Genomic DNA, 23,663 nt, shown 5'->3' with positions numbered 1-23,663 from the left:
TGTATGTGTGTGTGCGCGCGTGTACTTCTTCCTTGATCGAAAAGAACGTAGGCAGAGAACGGACAGGACTGAGAGTGGAAGAGAAGTGTAGTTAACAGGCGAGAGAGTGTGTAATTAAACTGGCTGAGATTTATATTTTTACAAGCTCTTTCCCCTTTTAACGGCAAATTGGTTTCAGTAAACATGCTGCATCATATGAAAGAGGAACAAAGCTCCTGAACTTGTCCATCTGTGTATCCTGAACCTGACCGTAGTCCCGCTAAATGCTGATCAAAAGAGTTTGGAGCCAACGACGGGAACACAAGCCCACCTTTTATGTAGTCCTCCACTGAGCAATGTCTCCATGTGTTTACATGGCTCTTGTCATCGTCAATTCACCAGGTCCGAGCTTTTGTCAACATCATGCAAGAGGACTCATAAAAGAATGTGATCGTGTGGGCTTGCCCGTCCTTCCTGTCATCACCTACTCTTTACTCCTGTTCCCCAGCTGCATGTCGGACAGCTGTCCCCTCCCTGGCAGGGTAAAGCCCACAGGACGCGGTATCGACTGACAACCCACACCGTCTGTAAGGGCAAGACAACCTTCTCGACGAGCATCTCCTGAGAGAGATTCTGTTCTATCCTCTCAACCAAAAGAACTTTTCACAACGCAGAAGCGGGATCCACCAAAGGAATGGGATCCACACCCACTTCCAATCTGAGGAGAATTGTGGGCGTTGGACGGTTGTACCGACGACCTCAGCGATGTATCTGATTGTGATCGTGACGGATTACACGACACCTGAAGACACAACACCTACGCCAGCTAGACATACAGCTGCTGTCCATGGCTCCCCATAGACATCCCATCGCACTTGCTTCATTCTTGTTCAGGAGTAGAACGAAATGAATGTATTCTTCTCTCCAAGTTTTAAACTTTTCTTTGATAACACAGAGACTGGGCAAAACTTTATCCATTGCGAGAAATTTTATTTTTAACATCCACCAGAAGTTAAGCGAAAACAATGAAATGTCTTCTTCGGAACTAAACATTTTTTTTTTGAACGATTGTCAAGGAGATTGCAAAGGTCTTCTCTTAGAGTCTGACATCTCTTCACGTTTAAAAGAACATTTGTTGAACTCACTCAAATAACCAAGATATATGTATCGGTGGCAGAGTTTAAAGTGTTAATCTATATTGTAGCTATTTTGCAAAGCAATTAAAGTATAACTAAGAAGTTCCAATATTTGTGACCACATTCTGAGGTCTGAGGAACCCAACAGGTCTCTCCACGCTGATTAAAAGATGAAGCTCCTCGCCGGCAGGACTCAGCCCAGACGGTTGTTGCGATGTGGCGATGTGTCTGAGCTATCTCGGCATCAAGTTAAAAGGACCACATTTCAGGGGAGAGAAGGGGCCTTCAAGTGGGGCCAAGCATCTCACCTTGCGAAATTCAAGGACCGAGAGCCGCCTTTGTGGCAAGTCTGAAAGCAGCAGACGATAAAGTCTGGACTAATTGCTCTACCCACGTGACGTGTGAATGATGTGAAGTGCTTCACACTTTTGTCTGCCAGCACGTCTATTCATCTTCATTTAAAAAAAAAAGTTCCAGCAGCTAGTGGTGCCGTAGCTGGGACAAAGAGGTGTTGTATAAAGACTAGGCTAGAGTATTCAGTGACATTCTAATCCAACATGATCGAAAAATATAGACGCCTGCCGACAGAAAATATTGCCGTTGTAAGTGTGTCCCCTTTGGATAGGAGACTTGCTCTGGTGAAAAAAATCATGTGCAGCTTTTGCATAATTATTTTTCCAGTGTTTTCTTTTTGATCAAGATACAAGCGCAAAGAAATGTTTTCTAGAACATAGCGTTAACAAAATACTTATTAAATACAATGATGTAAAATCTTTCTTTCACGGAAAGCATCTTGGGAAGGTATGAAATGACTATATCAGAATATTCTTGTGGTCATTTCTCTTTTTCTCTTTTTCATTTTCATCCTGACATTTCTCTTCTCATTCGTTATTAATGAGAGGTGCCGATGACTTTCCACTGACTGGCTCTGCCAATGGGGTGGTTCCGCGACCAACCTTTTGGCCGTCTCCGTTTAAAAGACACTAAAATGTTGTCTTCCGGTTGACATCTACTGAAATGCCCAGGAGTGTCACAGAAGTGGACTTGTTAGGTCCGAACGTTGGGTTCATCTTTACAAAAGATGCAGTTTTAGCTCGTTGGTTTATTTTCTTTTTCTTTCTTAGTTTCTTTCTTTCCATCTGGCGTTTAATTTATTTCTTTGTTTTTTTTCCTTTATTTATTTTCGTCCTTCCTCTTTTACATTCTCAGCGAAATGTGTGTTGGGTTTCAAATGATACGGTTTCTTGCTTGTTTTTGTGTATTGAACACGATGGCGAAAAGATTAAGATATCTCAATCTCATATTTATAACTGTAAAAACTTCCTTTCTGGCCTGTTAAGAACATCCTGTAAATAGATAAACGCAAACATTTCATACATTTTCATCTTGCACATTTGATAGTCTACTATTTAAATGTGGAAAGAATTCTTACTAACATTTCTTTATATCAATTACGTACATAACCATATATAACTATGTCATGTAATGTTTCCATATCTGTTCTGTCAGGTAATTAATGGCCCGTCCAACTGCTATATCTGCTACATTTGTTATCATTTATATTTATGTACTTTATTGTTTTCTGCCAAAATTGTCTTTTTTGTCTATCGTCGTGTTTACCTTCCTGGCGGTCTTTCTGTTCGCCTGTACTTGCTGTCTTCTCGCTTAATCTCGATCTGTCACTTTTGTCTTCTTGTTTTTTTTCTGCCCACACACTTTACAAACAACAACAGCAACAGCAAAGTGAAATGTCTTTATTTCAATCGTTCACTAGCCCACGAGAATCGTATACCCGTTCAGGTCTTAAGCCTGGTGGCGATACCCCATCTCCATGATTCCCCCTGCCTGCACTTCATGTGTAGATATTGTCCCTCACCGACACCAAACAACAAGTTGACTGAGGCAGTGTTCTTTGATCAATTTCCTAAATTGCTGGACATGTGTTACATTCTTCGTGGACATATATGTCTAGTGGGTGACTTCGGTGTTCATGTTGACTGGTCAAAGGGTCATAGGGCAGTGAGATTCCTGATATCTCATTCATATGTAAAATCTCCGCCAGACTGCGACAAGCATGACCCCACCGTGAACCTTGTGCTTGGCAGGCTTTGTGATGGTGTTCACAGGCTGACTAAGAGTGTCCAGTGGGATCATCAATGTCCATATGGACCATCAGGCTCCGTGGTCATGTGGTCCTCAACCTGTGGTCTATCGACAGAGACAAACTTCATTAGGATATTCCTGCTCCTGTAACTTCTGTCAGTAATTGCTCTGTTGAGAGATATACTGCAAAGCCAATTAAAAAGAAAAAAATGCAGCAATTTAGAACTAGTTTAATTTGTTTGTCATCCTCATCATAACTAATCATCATCGTCCATGAATCAATCAATCAATCAATCAATCAATCAATCAACCAGTCAATCATCATCATCTGGAGACATTTTTCTTGATCGATCCTCTCAAAGAGACATTTGCAATACATAGAGACCGATCTCACTTTTAAAAAGAAAGAAAAATGCTTTGAATGATAACAAGTAGTGTTTGGGATTAAAAAAAACCAACGCTTCCTTTAGTTTTTATAACTGAATATTAACTTAAGCCATAATCTTCTCTTTTATATTCTCTTTGCTCATCAAATGATGTCTAACAACTGTTACAGCAGACTGCGTTTTGTAAACAAAATGTTTTTTTGACGCCTTTTTCTACTACACCCATCTTGTTATCAACGGACCTGGCTGTTGGATGCTATCTTGCAAGATTTATAAGATGAAAAACACAACATCTAGAGGCAACACTTTCAAAATTCTTATTTTATATCTCCAACAAGACCGTTTTTAACCAGCCAAATAAGGATGAACGACTAATCAAGTTTGGCATTTTTTTAATGTAAAAACTTTGTCGAACTTGATTAAAACGTTCATCTATTTTCAGCAGGTTAAGAAAGACCTATAAACAGAGAAATTCACACATTTTACACTTACCCTAGCAAGAATCGGTCAAAGAATCACATTTAGCTTATGCAGATTTCGTACTGGAACTTGCGAGTGGGTGTGAATGGAAAAGTGAATGGAAGGGGATTTTTACCTGCCTGTCCAAAAGCAAAACCGTATTCAAAATCAGTCAGGCAGGAACTGTGGCTCAGACTTTCTAAGATGTCTTCTTCTCGACCGAGCTTTCGCTCATCCCTCTGGAAGAGAGGGAGCAGGGTGAGAGAGGGATTTTGTAGAACGGATCACAGAAAAAGAGAAGATCAACCTGGCCACCGCATTACCTTCTTACTCTCCACGGCGCTTGGCGAAATGGGTTCAATGGCCACAGAGCAATATGAAAGGCCAAGTAATCCCGCGGAGGGATGAAGTCGCATAGCCGAAGGACTCACCCTCGGCAGAACTTAGCAGACAGACAACTCTAATTTCTGGCGACAAAACTTGCGGCCGCCGAGCTTGGCGGGCTCAACCCCAGCGCCATTGTCGCCCTTGAGTAGTCCCCGCACACAGCGACAGCTGGTGTCGCAAGGGACATCACTGCGCGGCCAGGAATTCGCCGCCATCTTATTCCAGCGGCCCGTGCGCCGTACAATTAATCTTGTCTGCGACTTAGAATGGCGGCTGTCCACGCGGTGTCGTCTTACTGCACTTGGTGCTTTTCGCTCACAAGCTGAATGAACGTTAGGGAGGAGTGGAAAATGCAGGAAGAGAAGAAGAAAAAAATTGGGAAAAAAGATGTGATAGCTAAGATGAACACACATATACAAATTCTGGAGCCTTTAGTTCCGAACTATATATTTATAGATATGATAGGGGAAGTCTCTCGTGGGCAGTTGACACCGGAAGTGACTTTACATACACTGAGTACACAGAGGAAGGGTTGCATGTCTATCAACTCCAACCATGTGTTGTCATGGATCGAATCCAGCAGGTGACAATGCATTTCGCGAACCTCGTAGCTAGTCTGATGTGAGAAATGGATAATCAGACTTTGTCGTCGAAATGATATCTCTTGTCACCTGAATTGACCTTTGGCTCTGCAGGGGAAGTGTAATAAAAAATATTTTCAAAAATTATCCAAGCTGTTTTCTTTGAGAGTTTCTTTGATCCAAACAGTCCGCGAATTCACCTGATTTTTCTCTGTTTCAGCCATTACTGATATGTTTACTTAATACAGTAGGGTGCTCACACTTCAACTTGTCCTACTTTTATTTTAACTTTTTGTAACAAGAGCACCTTCCCACTTGGATCAATAAAATTCATCATCATCATCCTCATCATCATCTTCATCATCGTCATCATCACACATCTTTAACCTATATAAAATAGACATTTTTGTAGGTACCAGGAAATATTGCTTCAAAATTCAGTCAGATCGCATGTAATAAATTCCATTCCCTGTTTCCAAGCACACTCACAGAGCCTGCAGTCGCACGTGACATAAATCTTGGCAGCAGCTCGGAGTGCGGCATGTCGCAAGCCCAAGAAACCTGCGCAGACCACGCCCTAGCGGTAAAAACATCGCCGTTGCCTGCTGCCCCGCCATTGATTGATAACGCCGACGTTAACCAGACCTGGCGAACCAGGACCTTTCCTCTCTTAATGTTTGGGACAAACAAGTGGAGCGCCGTGCACCAGATTGCATCGCTCGGCGAAACTCGAACCGCTTCAACCACCGGTCTTGTTCGTCAACATGTCCTCTGGCTCCGCGCTGGTCTCTCCTTTGACAAGAAATATCCACTTCGAGAAAGTTCAGCAAATTATGCCTTGACAAGTGTCGACATGCTTTAAAAAAAAAGCTGTTTGTATCAGTGTGGATGTCGTGTTCTTGTTGTGAAACGCACGTAATTTGAAGTGGTTAGAGATGAGAGGGTAAACACTTGAGGGAACAAAGGGTAGGAGGTTTCACAAGAAATCTCTTGCAAAGTAAATCGGTAATGAGCTTCTGTTGACGGTATCAGAAGGAGGAAATTGCCAAACCTAATTGCTTCCTAGCATGTGATCGACAAGAGATACCGTAATGTTGAAATATGGGATGGGGACGGTTCCATGTATAGTTTTTTGTCAGAGCTAAATTATTATAATCAATGGCTTGCTCCATTAAATTATCAGTCGATTTGTCGGTAATTTGAATGGCATGTCGGACTCTAATCTTCAGGAGAAAATAAGATTCAGTCTGTTGTTCTCTTTAAAAAATATTTGTAAAAAATATTTTAACTCGAAGTTGGCTGTGATCGTATGCGTGTATCATTCAGTTTCAATCCACTGTTACTTCTTCCACATAAGCCATTTATTTATTTTTTTTTTTTTGATCATGAGAAATCCGTAGATGAACTGCAAAAGATGAAAAAGATTTACGAGCAAATAATTTGATTAGTATCGACTGGGTACAAAGTGAATCAGCAAGCTAGTGGAATAAACGAGCGAAGAGACAAAAGCTAAAAAGGAGAGAAAGAATTGTTCGTCAGCACTACAATGTCACTGGAGTTAACAAATCGTAAAGAAATGTAATGTCAAAGCAGCACTGTCTTGTTAAGAGGACATTTCTGGGTGGCCAGGCACCTCTGATACCCAACTACCTATTTGTCTATGTTAAAAGTATAACGGGGCTTTAATGAAACGCGTTTTATCAGGTGATAACTACATTCTTCCACCTACCTTCCCTTTTCAAGTAAACGAGGAGCCAACTATTAACGAAATTAAACTTAGGAAAGATATTTTCACTTTAAAATGCAATTAAATTTTTGCTTTCTGTAAATTTATGTGACTAATACTCTGTCCTTCTCTCTCTGCTGTATCCAGAACCTACCCCAGGTCTTTATTTCTTCTTCTCCAGAAATATAAATGGTTGAAGCACGTGAGTCTTCTGTTGCTGACACACAACTTCCAGAACTTTCAGGTGTCAGATTGTTTCGTCAAACACTCGGTAATTTCCGGAAAAAATAACAAAATATTTTAACTTAAAAAGCCAATTACATTTCAACTAGCTCCCTGTGATTGAAAAGTGCGACATGTTTATAATGTTGTCTGAATACTGGCACAAATCTCAAAAGTTTGTACGTATAGGGTTAATATTTACTTTAACCGTATCTCCATCACCTCTCCAACATCAAACTCTTCTGCTTACTCCTCATTTTTTTTCCTTCATCTGTTCACTCCGATCGTGTTTCCCGCGGAATGTATGTTGTGTGCGTGTCTGGTGGTAATCTCTGTGGCTTTTCGTGTACAGTGCATTGAGCCTGTCACCGGGAAATGCCCTTTACAAATTATCATTATTATTACTGTTAAATCCATAAACAGGATGTGGAAAGTTGAGAAAAAAGAAATTCCGTCTTTGCCTTGATGTGTTTATAGTATTTTCTCGCAAGAGATTATAGACAGGATGTCCGGCCGGTGCCATTGTGAACGGTGAAAACAGTGAACGCTTGTGGGTGGTGGGTTCGGATCTCGCCAGGGGCTAGAAAAGCGCTCTTAGTCGCTGAGAAGACGTAGAGGATGGAAAACGAACCCTGTGATTATAGATCCGTTTCCCGAGGCCATCTTGTGTATCACAAGAGAAAGCGATATGCTACTGTTTGCAAATGTATCGGTCTTACAACTCGTCCGGAAATGGTTTAATTTTTCAGCCTGACACGAAAGCACGCCGAAAGAGGCATAAATCCTGTCCACATCCATGCTACTGGGTAAAAATTGCCTGTCATCGAGATATCATCAAACGACGTACATCATCCGGGCATTGGTAGTCTCCTGTCAACAAAGGGTAATACATCATTTGTACCTAGTACCCGTAAGTAATGGTACATTTTTACCACTCCCATCAGAAAGATGTGCGGGTGCTCCCCTCCTCTCTCCCCCTCTCTCCCCCTCTCTCACACACGTATACAAGCTTGCACACACACACACGCACACTGCCCTCCCGATGAAAAGTGTGTTTATTCTTTCTCTTACTCCTGGTATTTTCTCGACCACACTGTGCTAACTAGGTTCATCGGTTCCAGAGTTTGCGACCTTTTGTCTTTAGTATTACATTTTCTTATCTTTGTCAAGCGCTTTGAACCCAACTTGATGGCAAGAAAATGCGCCATTATTATTATTATTATATTATTATTATTATTATTATTATTATTATTATTATGCGCAAGTTATGTATTAAGTGTAGTGTGCTCGTCCTTCCCATCTGCCGTTCCTCACATCTTAGTCAATGTAGACATAAACATCACTGATGACCGAGCTGAGGGCACATTATCTCGGCAGTAAAAGCTTTTTGTGCAATAAGTGCTTCATGACCACTCTAAGGATCAGGGACAATGGCGGCACAGACGGGGGAGAGGGCAATAAAGACAGAATACCTTGTGCACGTGTAGGAAGTTTTTACTGTTTAATAGCATGCGCACGTTGAAACATAAATGCGCCCCACTTCGGACACACATCACACGCGTGGCAAATATTATTTATTGTCATAATTAAAGGGAGGTCTTCCCGGAGATGGCCATGTGATCGAGCAGCTATCGCAAAGACACGCAACGACATAAAATAAAGTATCTATCCACACCCTCGTCCTGCCACCCCGCTCACTCCACAACGATGCACTCAGCCCCCTCCATCAAAAAGTTGGCAGGTATTTCTTATTCTTCTTGTTTTTTGTTGTTGTTGTTGTTGTTGTTGTTGTTGTTGTTGTTCTCCTTATTCGTGTTTCTGTTTCTGTTGTTGTTCTTGTTTTTTTTTTTTCATGTTCTTGGTGTTCTTGTTTTTGTTGTTATCGTCGTCGTTGTTGTTCTTCTTGTTCTTGGTCTCCTTGTTCGTGTTTCTGTTGTTGTTCTTGTTGTTTTTCTTGTTCTTGTTTTTTTTCTTGTTCTTCTTGTTGTTCTTGTTGTTTTTTGTTCTTGTGTTCTTGTTCTTGTTCTTCTTGTTTGGTTGGGTTTTTTTGTTTTTCTTCTTGTTCTTTTTCTTTTTGTTGTTGTTCTTCTACTTCTTTTTCCTGTTCTTCTTGTTCTTGTTCTTTTTGTTCTTGTTGTTGTTGTTGTTTTTCTTCTTCTCATCTCTTAATTAACTGGTACCAGCAGTAGGGTAAAGATGCTCGTACGTTCGCAGGTACTCAGAGGTACGAATGAAAGGCACTTGGTGGTGAAAGCACAAATCGGCGTTTTCAGTAAGAGACAAGGTGTGAAGTAGATATCAGCAAACCTAGCTCCTGTGTCCTGTGAATCACCTACAAACACACACACACACACACACACACACACACACACACACACTAAAACACACACACACACACACACACACACTAGCGATATTGAAAACAAACAGTACTGTACATGTTGCTACGACCCGATCCCCACCCATTCAACACAGCAGGTATAAATCTTAAAATCACAAACAACAAGGCATGCATGTCAAGCAGAAATAATGGTAACGACACACAGGTTAGCCACATGACCTTTGAAATGCATCTGTCTGTGTTTGTTGTTGCACTTGTCAATAAGTCCACGGGGTGCCTGACGCCACGTGCTATCTCGGGTATTGCAGCTCGGTCATTAACACTACCCGCCTTATCTGATGGGACAAGTGCCGCACATAACTCCGCATGGATGGATTACTCCGGAGTAATTAAGCATGCTTTTTCTCTGGTGCTCTCGATGCCAAAAGAAACAATAACAAAAATTACAATTACAAACCCTCCAGTCTGTCATTTAAGGAGCTTTGTTCTCCCGGTGTAGGCTTTTGTCTGCATGAATGCCACCATATGGTGTTCAATTTATTTTTTCCTGATATTAACCTCTATCATTGGTTTTAGTTTTCCCACATAAAAGTTAATCAATACCTGTCAGCTGACCCCTGATAATAAACTTCGACCGTTCAAACGTTCGCATTGTTTTGGCAGACAAGCGTGCTTGCAAGTGTGTACGCAAGTTCAAAAAGCTCTCATTTAATATTCTTGTGGGAACAGATAAAAAAATTTCCAGTCCTGTTCTTTTACGTAAATTATTTACAAAGAAGCACAAACTGTGAGAGTTGTTGTAAAAGGCATTCTTCTAAACTAAGAGTTGAAACCATAGAGACCATTGGAACGTGCCGGCGACCCGCATGAGTGATGGTTGTGAGGTGGTGAATGCACATCACCCTGGTTACAGACAGGAAGCAGATACCAGACAGGAGGCAGATACCAGACAGGAGGCAGATAACAGACAGGAGGCAGATAACAGACAGGAGCACCGGTTGTGGAAGCTGGAGGTATGTGCCATCGTAGGTGCCGGCTTGTCACCAGGACAGTGAGATTCGGATGGAGGGTCTCGACCTCTGGATATGGCAGCTCACCGCTAACCGTCTGGTTTTTTACGGGTACTTTGGTGTCTGCTACCATCTGTGCGTACGCACGTGTGTAATTGTGTATGCATACATTGTAAAAGTGGACATATCTGTGTGAAAGTTCGCTTTCTTTAATTTCAAAGCTCATTCGGTTTTCATGTTTTTACATACCTCCATCGGTAGTAGTAAAGGTTTTTTTAAAATTTTATAATCATTAATCAGAATATTTTTCTTAACTTCTCTCAACAAAAAGCTTTACGTTACAATACAAATATTTTTAAAAAAAAAACCATATGCTTCAGATAAGACTACTTAAAATACAGGAGACTAAAAAGATGTTTGTGGTCTCTGTACATGCGAAAATGTCGACGATCAGAGTATTTTTAGGAAACACAAATTAGTTTAAAATTGGTTTAAAACTTTGTGGCAAAGTTTCTACAACCGTCTTGCAAGTAGTTCTGGGAGTTCAGTGAGTGTCTGTGGGTAGCACCTATTGACTCACTCGGGTAGCATGCCACGTGTGCTGGTGGCACAATACAAAGTGGAATCTCTACCTTCACTCCACACCTCCACCTCGCCAGGCTCGGCGCAGATTAACACATCGCTAAACTTTGTTTTTCTGGTGTCAAAGAAACACAACTTTTTTTGTTTAATAAGAAAGTTGTTTTTGTTTTTTCACCCCCAAAGAAACCGAATCCATCTCTGGCACGTTAGGTGCTAACACATTGTTTATCTCCACTTTCTTGAGCAGGTTATTTATCGCAGTTTGAGGGTCCGGCGAAGGTGGCATTGCCAGGGAAGAAGGGAGAGAGGGAAGGTGAGGGGCAGCAGCAGCAGCAAGCTTAGGGAACCTCACCCACCCCATTCATCACGGTCCTGTTGACTCAGCACCAGGCTCCTGACTCCAACTCTGGAAGTGGAAAAGGTGGCGGCCTTCACCCCCCGCATCGTCTTGTATTCAGAACAGGGTGGGGCTCCTTGTCATGGCCCAACAGTCTGCCTCGTGGTTAGGAGCGAGTAATAAAGTAATAACATGGGGGAGATGCCCACCACCATGTTGTTTTCAACATTCTGAGGTCTGACTGCAATATTACCGTCTATTGTAAGTCGTCGTTAATGTCGTCATCGCCATCGTCGTCATCCCTTGTTTTATTATCTTCTTCCTGTTTTGACTTATTTTGGAAATCTGTTTGTGTCGATGAATACATCCTTCCACGTCACTGAGGTCGCGCAGTAAGGTCATGACTCGATTATATTTTTAATAAAAATAAGTCAATATCTATCTTTGGCGAGGGTTTGCTCTCAGGTTGCTGTCATCTCAGTTACTTTAAATGTCGATATTTTTTTATTACATCGCTGTCAAGTTTTCACATTCTTGCAAAAGTCTACCTGTTACATTGTGACCTTTTCCTTTGTACTATGTCACATGATGTACTGCCAGCGGTTGCCACATTCCAGGTGCGGGAAAAGAGCAAAAGAGAGGAGCAGAATGTAGGCTGGTGCTGAATTTTCTGCTGAAAAAAAACAATGTACATTTGTTTAGAAATAGATCTTTATATGTGTGTGTTTATGGGACCAGTGACGCAACGATTAGCGCTTTTCATTAATACATTGAAGATTGGCTGTCCAGGGTTCAAATCTCGTCTCGGACACGCTGTTCTTTCTCTGCACGTGGCATCTGTTGACAAGGCTAGCTTGTAACATAGCCCTTGTTACCTATTCCCACCTGCTGTATCGATAACTTTTATCGATGTTTTTATTATTCTCAAAGTCAGTGGTGTCGACATTAATGTCATTACTGTATCATCATTGACCATCTAATTCCAAACTTAGGTCGATGCCCTCTTCTCTTTTTTTGATACATCGAGGCTTGCTGGTCATGGGGTCCATTAGTCGAACGTCTGGAGATTTGCCGTCGCTGATCCAAAGCTGTAAGAGAACGACTGTCAATATACAAGCATCTTGCCGCCGTTGCCCCTTCACTTGCCAAGATAATCTCTCATCAGAACTCACGGAATCATGGGATTAAACTTGACAGGAATGCCTGCGCCTTTCAAACCCGACCAGCATGGCTTTATGCACAGCTTTTATGTTGATGAACGGCAAACACAGACAGAAAAAAAACATGCAGAGCTGAAGGAAACAAAAATGCAATCAGGCAGAAAGGACTTGACTCGGTGATCAAAGACAGTGTCACCGCGCGGTGGACAACTGGCGGCACGGGTCGCAGTCTGGAACCAAAGCAGAGGAGACGGCTCTACTCATCTCCGGTGTGACCACGATGTCCATCATGCCAGTGATGAGAACTGCTCACGAGCAGACGAAGTCTAACCAGGGTTACAAGGTCTGTACAATGGCCAGGCACAGCATGCCCTCGGTGCACCAGACTGAGACAATCACAGCTTGGGACCTGGACTTCCCGCACGTCAAGAGTCGGGAGATGGCGAGTTGTTCCGCTTGATGTGTTGTTGTCTTCTCCCCTGTACAGCCTCAGACGTCCTTAACTGATATCTCAGACATTGACCACTGCTTCGCTTCATGCACCACAGAGTCCAAGATGAGAAAGACAGAAGAACAGATATGTCATTCTGCTTGTTCGCTTGCTGGAAAAACTCAATCCTTTTCACAGCATTTTCTGTTTTCTCTCTACATTACATATATATCTTCCTCTCTCCTTCTCTTTCTTCCTGTTTATCTTAGCGATCAGCTTGTGTGTGTGTGTGCGCGTGCGTGCGCGTGTGTAGATAAAAATGTTATTTCATTGGCATTCGGACAAATGACCTTAATAATATTTTCTTTGCTTGTCTTTCTCCAGTCTGCTTTTCTTTCTTTCCGTCCATATCGCGCTGTAATTATACCCTTACATACTCGTGCGTTGCGAAAAAAAACCCACTACAAAAGATAACTAAAACCGGGAAACGATTTCTACTATAAGTAGCTAATTAAAGTGAAGCGAACTGTTATCTTTCACTGCTGTCTTTGTGCAGAAATTACACAGCTCTCTTAGATGCCTGAGTGTTGCTTAATTTTCTTGTGGCCGGTGTGTTCTTTCGTCATGCTCACCTCCTTCTGTCAGTCACGTGCACACTACTCCACTGGGTCAGCGCGTGCAGTTTACTCAAACATGATGGAGCACCGATTCTCATAAAGGAAATTCTGACCACTGCGTGAATAATTATCTGTTTGTCCTGGTTTTTATCATTGCCTCATATTCTCGAGGACCTTTTATCTCAGTTTAGTTTAAGAACTGTGTTTGTCGAAAGCATGCACTCGTCATTATAGTGTTGTGAAGGGTGGTTATATATAAGGTTATTTTGACTGCTTGTATTTTTAATTTTAAATGTTATAGAAGACTTACAAAAAATCATCAAAGTTAAGTGAAAATGCAAAGAAAAATGTCAGGAAGTTTATAACTCAAAAAGTTGAAAAAGGATATATTTTATATGTAGTGTTGTGTCCATCAACCTGTGTTTCATGAACCCCAGGGTTCTTCCAGTTCTTCGAGGGTTTTTGTATTACTATTGGTCCTCAAACCCTGGACGCACGTGATCGATGACGTCAGTCAATAAATCAATAAGCAATGACGACCGTTGTGTTTGTACTGGAGGACGGGGCGCCGACACGTGGTCACGACAGTTGACAAGCTGCTGCAGGTACATTGTTTTGGATCTTGGACTGACTTCTAGCATGGTCGTCTCAAATATTAGCTTCCAGAGACAAACAGTCGGAGAGTTAATGACAAGTTGAAAGGAACCTTGAAGGACTTGCTATTCTAAGTCTGTTTACAGTTGCCTGTAACGATCGAGTTGAAAACTCTGATTGTTGAATGAAAGAAAAACACGAAAGATAAATGAAAATACCGAATCCTTTCTACGCATTTTAAATACATGTATTTTTCTATACATAAATATTCATCGTGTCCTTTATAATTAGCATGTAGAAGGTGGTGTTGTGGCTGAAGTAAACTTTTCTCACCTTTGTGATAAGTCCTGATAAGCAGATGAAAACTTCGAGACAAGAACTCCTCTCAACAAGAAGCCGCAGTTGTCGCAAGAACTTATTCGTACATATTTTATTCTGCTGGATTCTTTTCCAGTGGAGGATGATGGTACAGGATACAGTACCAAAAATTCACAGCTTTGTTTTGATGTTGTAATTGGGTTGATTAGGAGGGAATGGTACGGGACAGGGGTCGCTTTCTTGCAAGTTGGAGGCAATGCCTTTTAGCTTCCATGTAAAATAGTTTCTTCCCCTTCAGGAGTTTTTCCATAAACTAACGACTGTTTTTGTCTGTAAATTGTTTATTTTTACGTCCTTCTTTGCCAAAGTTATTTTATTCAGGTGTGTTTCTGGATTTTTGTCCATAGGGGGAGGAGAAATAATGCTGTCATTATTTTTCGGTTGAGTTGTTTTAAACAGGTAAAGTATCAAACAGTTGTTACAAACATCACTTCGTGGAGAACATTTGTGTCAAGCAAGCAACCTTTGTACCTACCTACTTACCTACCCATGGGGTGTACATTTTATTATCTGATGTGATACACTGAAGGCTAAATCACTCTTACGAGATGTAACTTTTTGTGTAGTCTGTCTGAACTCTCGTTACTCTCAGTCAGTGTCCGCCAACTCACACAAAAATCCTGTCTTGCACAAAGGTGAGCACCTGTCGGTCCTGAGATAAATTTTGTTGTCAAAATGAAGCTTGGAGGTGTTTGTGTAGGTGACAGAGCACGCATAGCATTAACAAGAGAAAGAGAACAAAATGAGACGGGATGTCGTTGCGATCCATCATCTGCTTTCTGCTCAAACTTTTCTCGAAAGAAAGAAGACTTTAGCTAAGACAGACTTCGCGTTCTCTGTCTCTCTTGTGTCTCTGTCTCACTCTTTCTCTCGCCGTCTGCGTTTCTGTCTCTATTTCTTTGTATCTCTCCCTCTCTACTGCCTTCCTTTATTAATGTTTTTTCTCTGTTGTCTTTTTCTCTCTCTATCTCTCTAATTTATCCTTGTGTTTGTCTCTCCGTGTCTCTGATTTCTTTTTTCATCTTTGTCTTAAGTTTGTCTCTTCATTTATCTGTTTTTCTGTTTCTCCGACTTCTTTTTACTTTACTTCCCTCTATAATTCTTCCTCTGTTCCTCTTTGCATTTTCTTTCTCTTCTTTTAGCTCTGTTTCTATGTCTCTCTTCATCTCTCTCTCTATCAGGTGCTACCTGCTGAAGCCTTCTGCACGTTTCTCTCTTATGTTTTGTCCCATCAAAGCTTGCGCTGAGTCCTTATAGCCAACAGATGATGGGATTTGAGCTGCTCAGCTAAACTTGTTTATTTTGCGATGGATAGTGAGAAAGGCGGCTTGTTGTCATGAATGCCTTTATTAACAGCAGTGCACCATGGGAGGCCCTTTCGCTCCTATCATCCTCGCTGTTGCCGTCCTAACCTTTTTAAAGGTCTGGCGGGGCGCAGTGGTGTTGTAATGACTGGAGAAGCTCAGTGCAAGTTAATGGATGAATACCTCTCATCCTTCCTTTCTCGAGATGCAAAGTACACGAACATCATCATGGGCAGAAAGAGGTCAAACTCGTGACGTCACGTTTGTGGACAGTTACGACCGGTCCTAGCTTTCCCATTGGTTTGGCTGAGTAGATGTATTCGTGTACAATCCTGACGTCAGCGTTGTTGACTTTTTTCAGTGCATAATGAGATTCATAAGAATATATCTCGAGAAAGTGGGAAGTGGGATGTCTTGCACTGAGCTGTACGCAGTTACAAGAAAACAATGCACCCAACTAGAGCTTTAAATACATGTTTTGTGTAGTTTATCTTGTCTCGCACATCTTCCTGCGCTAATATTCCCTATTCGTTTTCCCGAATTCCCCCGTCTGTACTGTTTTGTCTGCATGGCTATGTTTGAAAGATCTAGCATTTATTCGGTTACAGTGCAGATTTAAATGACTGGGGTCAATTCTCGGCAGGATACTAAGTCAGAGAGAATAACTTCCTCTCCTTCTCGAGATTAAAGCTTCCGAAAACTTCATGCGCCGGAAGATACTGCAAAATATGACACCATTAGGGTAGGTGGACAGGATTAATTAATGTCTACCTTTAGCCCTCTCATCGGAGGAAAGTAAAATCTCTGAGGAATGTGAAGCTTATCCCTCTGATATCAGTTCTCATCTCTCTACCTCGCGATGTCTCTGTTTCTTTGGGTTTGTCTCTCTCTTTTATTGCTACATGAATACTGCTGAATGGTAAACATATTTTCCCTAAAATGATTTTTTTGAGTCAGCTGCGTTAAGCTAAACTTATATGAAACCTTGTTGCTATCATACGCTGGTACATACCAAAAAAAGAGAAATTTTGTAACACAGTTCATTGCTTGCCATGGGACATTATTTCCTTCTGGATGTCCGGGAGACAACAATATGCCCCCGGGGCATATTCCTCATAGAATTTTTTTTCCCTTCATCCAATTCTTTCGCCTGTTCACAAACGAGTAATCTCGAATCGATTTTTAAAATATGAATCGATACTTGTGAACTCGAGACCCTGTAAGTTTTTCCCTTGAGTTTTGGTCTTTTGATGCCCTGAGCAGTTCCAGATTCAAAAGCGATAAAATACCGGAAGGACAATCATGCTGGTCGAAGAATTTTGAGCAAACAAGTGCACCAAATGAAATGTATATTGATCTGAGATTATGCCAGGTTCTCCACGCTTTGAGTCACATATCAGCGTCGACGGCGAGGTGACCAGGTTCTTCGGAAAACGAACTACTTTTTTCATTTTACGGGTCGCAGACCAGGCGTTAGCCTGCGCACTGAGCGTGAGAAACATTTGCAGGACATATCAGAAAACTGATGATCTCACATGGGTACACCTTCATAGTTTTACTACTTAAACACAAACTAGAGTGAAGACACTGTTTGAAAGTAATTTGTGGTTTTAATTGTTTGTTTGTTTGTTTATTTGCTTGTTTGTTTGTTTGCTTGTTTGTTTGTTTGTTTGCTTGTTTGTTTGTTTGCTTGTTTGTTTGTTTGTTTGTTTGTTTGTTTTGGGGGGTGTTTCAAATGTAATCTTCTAGCCACTGAGGACAAATTGAGAAATAGCAAAAAGGTTTGACCTTAGTTTAAGCCAAGTATTATCAAAATAGTAGAATAACACACATAAACAGAGAGAACGAGACTGCGAGATACAAAAGATAAAAATTAGTAAAGAGTAAAAGGGGTGAACAAGGGGTGAACAAACAGTTAAGAAAGCAAAATAAACTTGCAGCAGTGAGGATGGCTGAAAATGTCAACGCAAGTGCATGATGTGTCGATAAATGATGTGGGGAGGGAATTATGAAGGTAAAGCAATATCTGGATGGTGATAAATATGGGCTTCGCATTAGCTGTCATGGAAACAAATCAAATATGACGCGTCTGCCCGGCTAGATAAACAAATAAAGTGCAATTAGTGCGTTTGTCGTCGTTGATTATGCTACAGTGAACGTTGCTTGCCCTCCATGAGTGCACCTCACACGTCCTCGTGAGATTGTATCTTACCGAAAACATCAAAAGGTCGCCTCGACATGAAAAGTATTTTATTTCCTTCGATTTGCTTTATCGAAACGAAGAAATTTCTTGCTTTGACTTATCACATGCAGCAAATGTTTGGCAAGTCTCTTCTTTATTTTGCGAAAATAATGTTGTTAAAACGTGTTGAGACTGAAAAAACCTTTGTGTGTTGTGTGAAAGTCAGGGTTAACCACTGTTTGTCTCAGTCTAGCTCTGACTACAGGGACTGAATCAACGATCTCTTGCCAAGAACAAAAGGGACGTAACCTGTAGTAAGCCTCTCTACAGAGTTATCCCAACAAAATAAACTCAATTGTCCAGTTGATAATAGAAGCATTTAATAATATGAGCATTATGATTGTTTTTTTTTTTTTACATGTTGGGACGATTTATCACACCTAGTTCCACTAGAAACAGAAACAACTTGGTTTGTCTGTATTAATGTGGTATTGTAGATACATTAAACCACTCACAGGTCACTGCCTTATGAGCTCTGTACCTATTGGGTTTCGATTTGCTTTGCTTATGGAGAATGTAATGTGGTTTATACCCCACTGCCCTGCAATAAAAAACCGGTTGTTGTAAAGCTAGCGGGCAATATAAAGTAACGGATTTTTTTCACAGGCAAATAATGCTTCACAGCTGTTCAAAGGCTTTGGTGAAGAGGACAAAATTTGTTGGCAAGAAACAATGATTTCGCAATCATTGAAGACGAGTGGAATGGACTTTGTTACAGCAATAATGCTCAGCTACAGCCTGGAGTCCTCTCCCCCTCTCCCATCCACGGCAAGCAGAGCATCTACAAGCTGACTCCGTGGTGGAGGAAGCAATGACAGTGGAGGAGGCATTGACGGTGGAGCAATACCCTGAAGGGAATCCTCCATCGATTTCTAGTAAGCCGCCCGCAGAAGACTGCTGAGAAAGAAGATCAGATGGTCCTGAATGCCTTGCATTTTTTGGATAGGAAGGTGAATGACAGCCGCCCTCCGCCCACCGCCCACCGCTCACCTCCTCCCTCCCCCAACTTTCCCATAAATCTGCTCCTTTAATTGTCATACCCGGTTTCACATGTCCCCTCGTCAGATCCCCCTCGTTAATGAAGACTGCCTGCAAGACCTGAGAACAACAAAAAAAAAAAAAAAAAAAAAAAGGCGCGTGCAGTAAACACACACACACAGAGACAAGAGGGCGCTAAGCCAACCCGCTAAAAGAGATTTCACTTGCGAGTTGTCTTGCCTTTCTTACCTTGTACACGAATCGAACGGGGGGTTGGACAAGCACGTGAATGTGGAAGTGGTGGTGGAGGAGGAGGGACTCAGAGCGCGCGCTCGCGCACGCACGCATGAACGGACGTGCACATAACATGGGGAGAGGCAGCGCGCGTGTGGCGTGCAGTCCGTGGGAGAGCCTCCGTGTGGTGCAAGGTGCTGTGTCGCCAGCTCCACGCTGCCTCTTCTGCTCTGTCAGGTGACGACGACTGTTGCAACGGTTTTGGGGGGGCATGGATATTCGGGCCACAGTCTCCAGGCGTTTCAATAGTACGTCATTAGCGTCCCCGCGTACTTCGCTACTATTCACTCTCGTCTAATCCTCGCGTTTTTTCCACTTGGCGTGTGGAAGACAGACTGCTTTTTAGCTCAGCTGCTGATCAGATGCAAATTCTAATTTCTATGGCGTAGAATGAATCGCTTTGAATGAAGCAGGCGGAGAGGAATATTCAGAATTTAGTGAGTTGCTTGAAAGAGCAGACATGTCCGCTTTAATGTCCATGGGGACTTCTGTTAATGGTTCTTTTGCTCTTTTTTTTCCGCAGGACTGGCGCAAACTGGCTCTAAGACATGTGATTTCTTCCGACGATTCTTCTCGGCCAAAGGCTTGAACTGTCGGTGAGTACAACTCATTCGTTGATTTAAAATAGTTCTTTCGCTGGCTTGTTAAGTCTTGGGTTATTTACCAAGTTGATTGGCTGGTCTGCCGACTGTGAAGTCATGGCCCGCACGTATAAAGTCACCATTTTCATTGGGTTTTCTGTTTTATTTTCGGCTGTTTAAATACTGCTACCTAGTGTTGTCTTACATCTGTGCTTTTCCTTCATGGCTAAGGCACCCGACACTGCGCTCAAAATGTAAAGATGCTGTGTGAGGCAAGAGCACACACGGGACAAACGTCTCTCTTTGAGTGGAAGGGAGAGAACTCCATGAACACATGCATTGTTCTTACAACAAATTACGTACACAGTTGTGTTTGAAGGTTGTTGTTAATCAGAAAAATCTCGCTAAACATTTGACCAAGATCAACAAAGTTGTGTGAGAAGGTAACAGGACATCGATGGCTTTGGAGCCAACGTTCGCGACTTTGTAACTTTGGTCGACATTCTAAGTCCAAACTTGTTTGCCGATACATTGCCCAAACATCTGGCAATCAAATGGGACTTTAAGACACTTCGGAGGTTTGCTTCGACACATTCCAATATTAAAAACAACAGTAAGGCTATTGAAGTTCGTAAGTACCCTCGAAGCAAAGTCTTATTTACCTATGAACTTATTTCATGGTGTTTACAATATAACAACATTCGTGAGATCGAACATAAAGTCAGGGCTTCTGCTAAGGCTAAAGACCCTTCTTCAGATTTTTAATCTTCGCCCAAATTTGACCCCATTGACGAAAATTGAAGGGGTCCTCCGAACTTTTAACTGTGATTTTTTCGCTAGCAGAAGCCTTGAAAGCTCTGATCTTAACGGTGTGTGGGGGAGAGGGGTGGGAGACATTAGTTACCCAGGTAAGTCTTCAGAAGAATTTAATAAACTGTACAATGTCTGCAAGCGTAAAAGAGGCTTGTGTCGGTTTTAAAAGCTAGAAACATTTATGTGATAACATTTATGCACTGTCGTCAAATTTAGAGTAGTAAATGTTCTCTACAAATCCTAAAAAGGGTTGTTGTGGTCTGTCACAAAAGATATTGTTCAAACAGAAAGTACTTAAGTGTTCTGTGCCAATGAACTTGTAAAGTCAGTCACACAACTCCCTGTTGTATAGTTTGGGGGGCTCTGAGCGGCAATACCGACAGTCCGCACAACAAACACTGATCAGACGACAGAAATATGCAGAAATGTTCTCAAACTTAATTTTAACATATTCTGAAAATACATCGAGTATATCAGCGGGCAAAACGCACGAGAACAGTTCACAGAAGTGAGGTTTAATGAGGCGGCGGTGGAGGCAGGGATGACGAGTGTATTTGTTGTTGACAGGCGAGTTTTCTCTCTAACATTGTTATAATCATAATAATACGCGAATATTAAGGCTTTGGGCACTTAAATGGTAAAAGTGGTTGCTTCTTGGTATCCCTCATTGCCTTACCTTTTCAAATCCTCCACAGAGGCAGCTGGGTTGACTCGGGTGTTGGCTGGCAGGTCGGGTATTTAAAGTTCAGAGTGCACCTTGTGTATGAAGACAAGGGCTGTGATCACTCCACAATCCGCTTTCCCTATGACAGCTAGTGATGTGAAAAGATGACATGGATAATAAGCATTGGCAGATCTTAAAACAAGAAGTGGCTGATCCTAGAAGAGATGAAAAACTTTCATTGATGTACAGTGCAAGAGGAAACATCTTACAGAAGGGGGCAGAATTTGCGAATGTTCCAGATCCCATCGTCGTCCACAAGGCATGACATGAACTCACATCAGGTCGCATGGATGAGCAATAATTCCGCTGTTTCTGCTCAAGGACAAGTATCGAAAGCAGCTTTGTGAAGAGTTTTATGGGCTAAAGTTAAAACTTTTAAAATCTGTTTCGGTGAAATCACCCAATGAAATACCCCAATGAAGGTCTGTTGAAGAGATAACAAGTTTCTAAAACGCTTAGTCGCGTTTGTCTTAAACAAATCCGAATGCCCCACAATCAGGTTTGCCACACAATTCTCACAAAACTACAACTGTCGTTCCTAAATAAACATAATAAAAGAATACTTGGACATCACAGCCTTTTCCATTGTCTTCCTCCACCAGTTATTCTCAGGGCGGTTAAAAATAGGTCCTGCTCTCACAATCCTTTTTACCCAAAGTTTGCAGGAATCAAATTAATTTGCCTGGAAGTGTGATTGGAAACACTGCTTCTCTCTCGCTGGAGGTCAGGTCTCCAACTTTTGGACCGGATGTAAGAGCATCCTCCTCGTGGCACTGCAGGGTGTGTTTGTCTGGTGCTGAGTTAACGAAGGGGCCGCCATCTGAAGACGATGCTGGTCCTCTTCTCTCCCCGCCAGCCATGCCTGAAGTACTATTCACTCCACAGCAGGAATGTTTGTAAGGTTACTTTTATCTTGAATCTGAATAATGCTACGATCCAAATATGTATTTTAATGTAGTAACCTTCAAAAGGAATTATTTCAATGTTTGCTTGGTTGGGAATCATGTTAAAGACCCAAATTAACATCCTCAAAATATATTAATTCCATTGACAGAAGCTGGAATGGATTGATAACTTCAAATAGGAAAGTGGGAGATGGTCTAAATGATCACAATGACATTTACTGCAGAGAATGTTTAAGGCTACATCAGGTTTATTCTGATAAATCCTTGATTCGGGTGTTGGCAAATGATGTTATATAAACAGCATCTAATGTAGGGTGACATCACTATTTCCTCGGCATCGGCCTGTGTGAAATGCCAGCAGCAGAAGCGGCACGCCACTTATGAAAGATTAATGTCCTCCCTTCAGTAACGAGATATTTTCATGCATCCATTTCCTTTTATAGAAAAAGAATAGACGATCGTAGAAATTCGTTGACAAATGGCTTTGTTAAAGAAAATTTCGTGTGCGGTAATTGGATGCTTGGGATCTTGTGGTTTCCGCTCCCTGGATTCTGCAGACTGAGCAAAATCTCATTGTAGAAATTTTGTGATTTTCTTGAAGACTTGTGGCTTTAGTTTTTTTTCCCCCGAGTCATGTCATCGGTAGCTTTCATAAACACTGTTTTTCTTTTACATTTATTGCATTTGTTTCACAATCGAAGAGTTTATATAATATTTATCTTTAGTGCAACCGTTTGTCATCAAAGGTCACAATTTTGACCTGGAAGTGAATATTCAGCTTCTGCAGAATAATCCTGCCGCACGCATGAGAAAATGATGGAACTCGATGCCGGAAAGCTTCCACAGAAAAATCTTAAAGTGCTTTCTCTTTTTTTTTCTTCTTGTCGTATTATGGGCGTTTACATTTGCGTTATTGTTTATTGATACATGATCCGACCGATTATCTAACTGTCTGAAGGAATATACACTAACTGACAAAGAAAGAGATGCACATTGCCTGAGATCACAACATCGTTGGAAGACAAAGCTGCAACATTGTAGCATCGTGTAAGCAAACATTGTAAGCAGCTATACAGATGCCCGGATGGACAGCAGCTGTGCGGGAGCGAGAATGTGGAAGGTAGAGGGTATGTGGGAGTAGAGAGGTAGTGGGCAATTTTTAAAGCAGACGAAGAAAGAGAGAAAAAAGTTTGTTTGTTGTTTCTTCTCTCGAGGTTGCTAGAGTTTTAGTTTTATTGAGAGACAATCAAGCTTGTACAAGATTTTATGTAATCAAGTTTCCATGAGCCCGTCCAGCAAGTCTTGCATTGTGTCTGAGGTTTTCTTCCGTGAATATTTTGGAGGCGCGACAAGTGAGTTGTTGTGCTGGTGTAGGAAGAGCGAGACATGTGGAT

General features: G+C 41.7%; 1 protein-coding gene across 1 annotated transcript in view; it reads left to right on the top strand.

Annotated features, from left to right (window-relative positions):
• LOC112564501 (sex peptide receptor-like) overlaps positions 1-23,663 on the top strand; it is a 178,189-nt gene that overhangs the window by 109,007 nt on the left and 45,519 nt on the right. Inside the window, 1 exon segment of the mRNA XM_025239357.1 lies at positions 19,770-19,842. The gene's annotated coding sequence lies outside the window, so the exon portion shown is untranslated.

This window comes from Pomacea canaliculata, linkage group LG5, assembly GCF_003073045.1.
Source record: "Pomacea canaliculata isolate SZHN2017 linkage group LG5, ASM307304v1, whole genome shotgun sequence".
Taxonomy (NCBI): Eukaryota; Metazoa; Mollusca; class Gastropoda; order Architaenioglossa; family Ampullariidae; genus Pomacea; species Pomacea canaliculata.
This window is presented reverse-complemented; position numbering and strand designations above follow the sequence as displayed.